Source organism: Saccopteryx leptura, chromosome 3 (assembly GCF_036850995.1).
Source record: "Saccopteryx leptura isolate mSacLep1 chromosome 3, mSacLep1_pri_phased_curated, whole genome shotgun sequence".
Taxonomy (NCBI): domain Eukaryota; kingdom Metazoa; phylum Chordata; class Mammalia; order Chiroptera; family Emballonuridae; genus Saccopteryx; species Saccopteryx leptura.
Window position 1 is genome coordinate 286,588,320 of NC_089505.1, and position 8,195 is coordinate 286,596,514.

Here is an 8,195-nt window from a genome sequence, read left to right on the forward strand (position 1 = left end):
GGGTGAGCAGGGGGAGTAGGGGGAAGATTTTTAGGGCAGTGAAACTATTCTGTATGATACTGTAATGGTGGGTACATGCCATAGTGCATTTGCCCGAACCCGTAGATTGTGCAAAATAAGTCATCTCCATATACACTGTGGACTTTAGTTAGTAATATTGTATCAATATCAGTTCATCAATTGCAAAAAGAAAAAAAATGGATTGTGAAGCATTTTTAATACTCCATTAAGGTTTTTAACACTGAACTGACTTTGTACTTTTTGATATAAAATAAGCCTAAATTGCCTCACAGTTTATGTTCAGTTGCTGAAACCCATGTTCATTTGTCTAAAGTAGCAGATTGCTTTGCCCAAGATACTCGCCTGTGCCTTAGAAGAAATTAGGTCTCATCAGAGGCCTGGGTGGGTACAAGATTCATTCTCTAATCAAACTTACCCAAACCATGCCACCATCTCCTGAATGTCCGCAGGGGGGAAAAAAATGTTTCAATTCCTCATGGGTCCTCCTCAGCAAGAGTGCAAATTATTTAGAGTGTTGGGAGTGTATGGAAATAGCTGTGCTCATAATGGGCTCCTTTGGGCCCAGAGGCAGATTCCAATTACAGAAAGCCAGGGTGGTGGTGGCAGGCTTTGACTTGCCTCCCTGTGGTGGATCCTCCCCTGAGTGCACCAGCCTGCTTCCCTACAGGCAGCAAATACTTAATAATGACATTGCCTGTGGTGCTATGGATACCAGATTTAAAGGGCCAGAGACCACTGCAGCAGTGGCAGAGGTGGGGAAGAAGCCCAGGGAGCTGAAAACACTCTCCCAAAGGAAGCCAGACCCATGCTGCCCCACTCCCCAAGCTCCTGACAATTCCACTGCTTCCCCGGGGCACTGGGAATCTCATACTCTGCAATGCCCTGCAATCTCATACCTCCCCCTTTTGGTCAGGAGTTCTAATCCACACTGGGCCACCTCCAAACTTTAGGAATGTATTTGTTCCACTAGCAACTGTTAGCTTTACTTTCTGATATCAAGAGAATGTTTGAACAGAAAGGTGAAGGATTTCGTCATAATTTCTGATAAGACACCGTGTTGACCTTTTGCATTACCTGTAATTGTGGGAGCCTGGACAAATTTCACCATCGCAGACTCAAGCCAGCAAAAATGTCGTTTTCTCTGTTTTCCTGTAATTGAATGTAATTTCTGCCTTGAGCCTCTACTCTGCCTCAAAGCACAGAAAATTTTAATCTGGTCACTCTCGTATAAACTCATGCACATTCAGTCATTTCTTACTTAGTTAATTTAAGTTTATAATTTAGTCACAATTGGGTTTAAAACCCTGTTTCCTTTCCCCTCTCTTTCTCTTCCCTGAAATCGAGTCTCAGTTCTCAAGGGCTTGTCTGAGGAGCTCACTTCTTGGTCTTCATCTGTCCCGTCTTACTCTGGGCATGAGTTGTGCTCTCTTTAGAGGTGTCCCGGGTGGTCCAGAGGACCAAGGGGGGTTCTCACTAGTCCTCTCCAGTGACAGGGCAACCCAGCCTCACCTGGTCCCCACACCTCATCGGGGCTGAGCCCCTGGCTCTCTCTCCTTCTCTGTTAAATTTCATTCTCCATGGAAGCCTTCAGGACATCATGATTGTCCTCTTGTGCTACTCTGACCTGTGGGAGACTGGGGCCAACAACTTCCCATCCCTTTGTACCTAGATACGCCCCACCACCATTCCAACCAGGCCACATATGACGGTGATGACAATGACGTGAGGCATTTCTCCCCAGGCGTGCTGGCTTGCTCTCTCCCCGGCCTCAGGTGTGGCCCAGGAACAGGGCACAGGTATCCATTCTCCGGGACCCTCCAGATGAAGCCGTGAGATCAGAGGGGGCCCAGAGAGTCCCACACTCACACACACCCCGGGCTGCTCTCCAGCCGCATTCCCATTCCGAGCTCCGAGCTCCGGAGGTGTTTCTTAACCAGGGGGGACCCGGCGCAGCAGGGTGACTGCTCTGTTCATCTCCTCCAAAGCCCTCGGAGAACTTTCTGTCTTAGAACTGCGTGGGCCTTTGCCTAGCAGTCCGTGATTCGATGGCTTGGTCTCCATGTCTTCACTGAAAGGCTTTTCCGACCTGGCGGTGGGGAAGGGACTGCGAGACAGTGCTGAAACCCGGGAGTGCAGGTGGCGGAGGGCACAGCTGTGACCACTCCCGCCGCATCCCAGTCTGCCACACACAGTCTGCTTTCCTTCCGTTCATTATTTTTACCTTGTGAACTACAACCAACAGTAATTAGACTAACTTTACTTTATGACAGAAATTAACTCGGGAAAAAAAATTCTAAACGAGATTGTTCTAAAAATATTTTCAGGAAATAGCTACTTGGTGAAATGCATGGTTGTGGCAGCCCCACCGCCCCCAAGTCCTTATCACGCTATTCTGACTGCTCATTTGGATATGTAAATCACTGAAGGGTGATGATCAAATTAGACTCTGTACCGGCTAACCACACCTCTTACCCACCTTCACCTTACAGTTCATCTCTCCCTGTGCGCTCACTTACACATTTTCAGTCATCCCATTAGTTTGCCCCCAGTGGTCCTGAAGAACTTAGTATCACAGGTCAGCCAGTTCACTCTCATTCTGAGAATTCTTTAAAACATTTGAACCAGCCCCAGAAATCCCTAAGACAGGCCATAATCCATCTTGAAATGTATCTGTTGTTAACAGTTCCAGAGACAAAGTTTAAACTGGTCATGTTCTCCCATTTCCTGGGGGCTCAACTTTTAAAAATAATAATAACTCCCTAAATATAAATTTGTCCAAATATTTTACAAAGTGTAAATTTAGCTTTTTAAAATATAACAACAAAGAAATTATGAAGGAAAAAAAAAAGACTGAAAGAGTTGATTATATGAGATGAAAACTTCTGTAATCCCCCCCAAAAAATCACAAACAAAATTAAAAGGCAAGCCTGACCAAGCTGTGGAGCAGTGGATAGAGCATCAATCTGGGATGCTGAGGACCCAGGTTTGAAACCCTGAGGTTGCTGGCTTGAGCATGGGCTCATCTAGCTTGAGTGCAAGCTCACCAGCATGAGCATGGACTCACCAGCTTGAGCATGAGATCATAGACATAACCCCAAATGTCACTGGCTTGAAGCCCAAAGTTGCTGGCTTGAGCAAGGGGTCACTTTCTCTGCAGGAGCAAGTCACATAGGAGAAGTAATCAATGAACAACAATAAAAAAATTGATACTTCTCATCTCTCTCCCTTTCTGTCTGTCTGTATCTGTCTGTCCCTCTCTCTCTCTCTAAAAAACAAAAAACAAAAAAAAAGGAAAACTATACCGGCAACATGGCAACATATAAGACCAATTAAAATGTTAATATCCTGAAAATTACCCAAACATAGATAAACAGCCCAATTTTTAAAAATAAACAAAGATGTTCAAGTAAATGCTGAAAGAAAATATGTAAATGTCCAACAAAACATATATTTTTTTTTTTTCTTGCAGAGAGAGAGAGAAAGAGAGAGACAGGGAGATGAGAAGTATCAACTGATAGTTGTGTCACTTAAGTTGTCCATTGATTTCTTCTCATACGTGCCTTGACCCAGGGGCTCAAGCCGAGCTAGTGGACTCTTGCTCTAGCCAGCAACCTTGGACTTCAAGCCAACAACCTTGGGATCATGCATGTTGCTGACCCTGTGCACAAGCTGGGTGACCTCAGGGTTTCAAATTGGGGACCTCAGCATCCCAGGTGGGAGCTCTATCCACTGCACCACCACCAGTCAGGCACAAAACATGTTTAAAATAGAAAAACTCTTTAATAAATTTATAAATGCAAATTAAAATGAGCTGCTATTTTCCTCTTTCAGATCAGAAGAATTTTTCTAAAGGATATGCTGGCAAGTTTGCAATAAAGTAGATGTTTTCACATGGCTGGTAGGAATTTCATCTGGTACAATCTTTCTGGAAAGTAATTTTCACAATTTGTAGCAAAGCTTTAAAAATGTTTAAATTGAGGGAAAGCATAACTCCCCACTCTAAATCTGGCTGTTCACAGTAGTGGCAAAGAGAACAGTAGAGAAAGGTGGGGGATAACTTTGCAGTTGAGCAACCTGACACATACTACATCAGCTAGGTGATCAAGGTCAACATCAGCCGTCATAAATCATGCTGATAGTATGTACTCTTAATATCATGTAATAAAAATGGTACATTACCTCTGTGATCTTCCTCCCAAAAACCCAAAACCCCAATCTAATCATGAGAAACACTTCAGACAAATCCCAATTGAGGGACAACCTATAATATGACCGGTAATTCTCACAACTGCCAAGGTCGTCAAAAACAAGGCCAGTCTGAGACACTGTCATAGCCAAAAGGAGCCTAAGGAATCATGACATCTAAATGTAACGTGTTGTTATGGACAGAATCCTGAAACAGAAAAACGACATTAGGTAAAAACTAACGAAATCTGAATAAAGTGTAGACTTTGGTGAATAATTATGTATCAGTATTGATTTGTTAATTGTATCAAAGATGCTAATAAGAGAGAAAACTGTGTAGGGGATGAGCAACTCTGGATGTGTTGCTCTGAGGTATATAACAGTAGCCAGACTAATGTTTCAATGATGGTTAAAGATTCTCCTAAGCAAAGCAGAGGAGGTAAGCTAGTGAAGTGAAATCTGGAATCTGGAACACAGTGCCTAGAACACGAGCACTAGCTCCCTGTTCCTGCCAGCTCACTACAGTACTTGCTTGTTTTTTGCCTGTTCATTCCACTTCTGGACCAGGGAATTGTGTTGCAAAAAGCATCCCTTCAGATCTGATCAGGGATGCCCTCGGCCTTGGCTAGTGAGAAAATTTTCTTAGCTCTTATGATTCAGGAGTGATCACTGATGAAGCTGATAGAACTTGGGATATAAGACTTTCTTTTCAGATTGCTTTAATGACCTCCAGTTTGGGCTCAAAACTGATGCCACATTAAAACTATCTTTTGCTGATCAATTAGTTCCGGGCCACGTGAAATATAAATGCTGAAGGGCAAGGACAAGCTCCTGGTAGACTAATGTTTACTCTACAAAGTTATACTTTGAATGTCACAGTTTAACCTATGATATGTCCAGTGACTTTTTGAACATGGAACCTAATTTTTCTGTCCTTGAATGTGAACTATACTTAGTGATTGGGTCCTAAAAAAAAACAAAATAGAATATGGAGAATGTGAAAGTGTACGACTTCTAAGATTAGGACAGTACTTGCTCCTTGCTCTTTCTTGAACTACTTGCTCTGGGTGAAGCCAGCTGCCATGTTGTGAGGACACTCAACTAGCCTTATGGAGAGGTCCACGTGACAAGCAACTGAAGCCTCCTGCAAACACTGAGCAAAGAATAAACAGTCATGTTTATTCTGATCTACCTTGGAACCAGCCTCATTGAAGCCTTCTGATAACTGCAGCCCTAGCTGACATCTTGACTGCAACCTCATGAGAGACCCTTAGCTAGAACCACCTGGTGAGCTGCTCCCAAATTCTTGACCCACAGAAACAGGTTTCACATTGAGATAATGTTTGCTGTTCTAATCTGCTAAATTTGGGGGTAATGTGTTCTGTAACAATAGACAACTAACACAGGGACCCTTCCCCAAAACCATGAGCATTATAGCTGGGACTCTGTTAGGCACAAAGTGAAGCATACAATACATACATTTTAGTTAAGGGAGTGTGTTCGTGTGTGTGTGTGTGTGTGTGTGTGTGTGTTCACATACACAGAAAAAAGCACACAACTTAAGTGTGCAAGTCAAAGAATTTTTACATTTATGTATATATATATATATATTGTGTGTATATATATATATATATTGTGTGTGTATATATATATATATATATTGTGTGTGTGTATATATATATATATATATGTAACCACCACCCAGGTCAAGATACAGAATATCTTCATTGCCCTAATAAACTTCCTCATGCCCAGATGGCTTAACTCTTCCCAGAGGTAGCCACTTTTCTGAGTTCTACAACTAGAGATTAGATTTGCATGTTTTTGAACTTTATATAAATGGAATCATTCAGTATGTGCTCTGCAATGTCTGCCTTTCTTCACTCAGCAAAATAAAATTTAAATTTATGTTGTTACATGTTTCAACACTTTGTTCCTTTTATTGCTGGGAAGTATTCTATTGTATAATTATGCCAAATTACTTTCCCTGTTGATAGACATTTGACTTATTTCCAATTTGAGGCTACTGTGAATAAAGCTAATATGACTATTCTCGTACCAGCCCCTTTTGTGGGCTTATACGTTCAGTACTCTTGGGTAAACTCTTAGGAGTGGAATTGATGGGTCATAAGGTGGGGGTATGTTTAACTGTCTATCCATTTCCCAAAGCAGTTGGCTCATTTTACATTCCCACTCAGAGTAAATTTTTATTTTCACTTGAAGCAAAACTAGCTTGAAAAGAAAGAAAAAAAACAAAAGTTCATCTTAATGAAAAATGAGTGACAATGAATAAAGAGCTTTCTAGATTATCTGGAAGAGGCAAGAAAGCCAGTCCACAGGCACAGAGCTATCTGACAGCTGAACCTCCTGGCAAATACTTTCCTTTGGATCATTGGTTTGAAATCATTTTAGCCACTTAGATCAAAGGTTTTCACAAAGACAATTCGTGCAGAGACCCAAATCCTGGGAGGAAAGGAATTTACATAACAAACCCTTGTGTTAAATGGAAGAGGAAAGAATCTTCCCTCCTGGTGCTCCTGTTTACTGGGCCAGCCCAGCCCAGTGACAAGTCAAACAACTCCATGAGGCCCAACACAGCTTGACCCCAGGCACTGAGTCAGCCTGTGTTCCCTAGGAGTTCTGTTTCAAACAAACAGATCAGAGAACTAGATGAATGATGTGCTCTGGGCATAGGGCTGCGACCGGCACCAGGCCCAGAAGCCAGTCTGTGGCTTGCTCACAGCACACGCAGTACCTGTGAGCCCTTTCTGTTTCTGAAACCCCGGGCACCCACAGTGTTATTTTCACTGGTTGTACCGAGCTCAGTAAGAGGAAATAAAAACTAGAAAGCCAGAATACCAACTCCAATCTCAGCAACTTCGGAAGATACTCAATGAATTTTATTTTCTATTAAGAGACTTAAAAATTGCTATAAGCTACCTATCCGGAAATAAAGAAATGGTAAAAAACAGAAGCTCCTCTTGGGCCTGGATGCTGCAGAGCAGAGGAGTGACACCGTGAGGACCTAGAGAACTCGCGCAGCAGCGGCGTGCTGAGCCGCGGGCCCTTGTCACAGACGCGGAATGCCAAAACCCTGGATCCAGCAATGCAAGCCCACCAGCGGGCAATTATTTTCAGACAATGCAGGAAAGGACTGGGTGTTGTCCTGGACAAACTAATGAATTTTCTCATGACTTTTATTATTACAGTGGCCTAGATGCCGGGGGAAAAGAACAGGAAATTCCTTTTCTTTTCTGAGGGCCTACTACTTACTTGCCAGGCACTGCGCCAAGCACTTAAGCATTAATTAATTCCCACAACAGCTCCATGAAGTAGGTACCATCACCCCCATGTCAAAGATGCACTTTGCCGCAAGGAAGTTAAAACACATGTGGAAGTTCCCCCAGCTAAACGGCAGAGGCAGGATTTTATTTTTAGGAGTCAGGATTTAAACCCGAGTCTCCCTATCCCTTCTCCCTACTTTACTCACAGCAAATAAAAGTTAAAAAGAGTTTTTAAATGGGCAGCTGCTACCCTTAACCACAGGCGAGAGTGCCATGCTCAGATAGACTTGAAGTTGTACTTGAAAAGGAAAATACACGTTTTTCGTACGTTCTACTCGTACCGACCAAATGGCTCACCAGTGCTCAGTTTCAGCTTGTATTTCTATAAGGAAGGTTTAATAAAAATCCTCATCCTGTGAGGATCTTGTGTCCCTGAGCCTCTGTGGTCCATAGCGACTGGCCTTGAGCTTTGTATATCAGTGAGTTTTTCTGCTTTCTCCTCCAAACCAAGGAGGATGGCTTCTCTGTTCTTTAACTCACTCCTCTAGTGTCAAGGAAATGCCACCATGCCTTCTTTATTCACCATCTTATTTACAGTTCTCCAACACGAGGGTAGCGGTGTATTGCTAAGCCGCCCAAACAAGAATGTATGGCTTCTATTACTGTCTATTGTGCGGTTCAGGGTCTTCTTGATAATAACAGGTT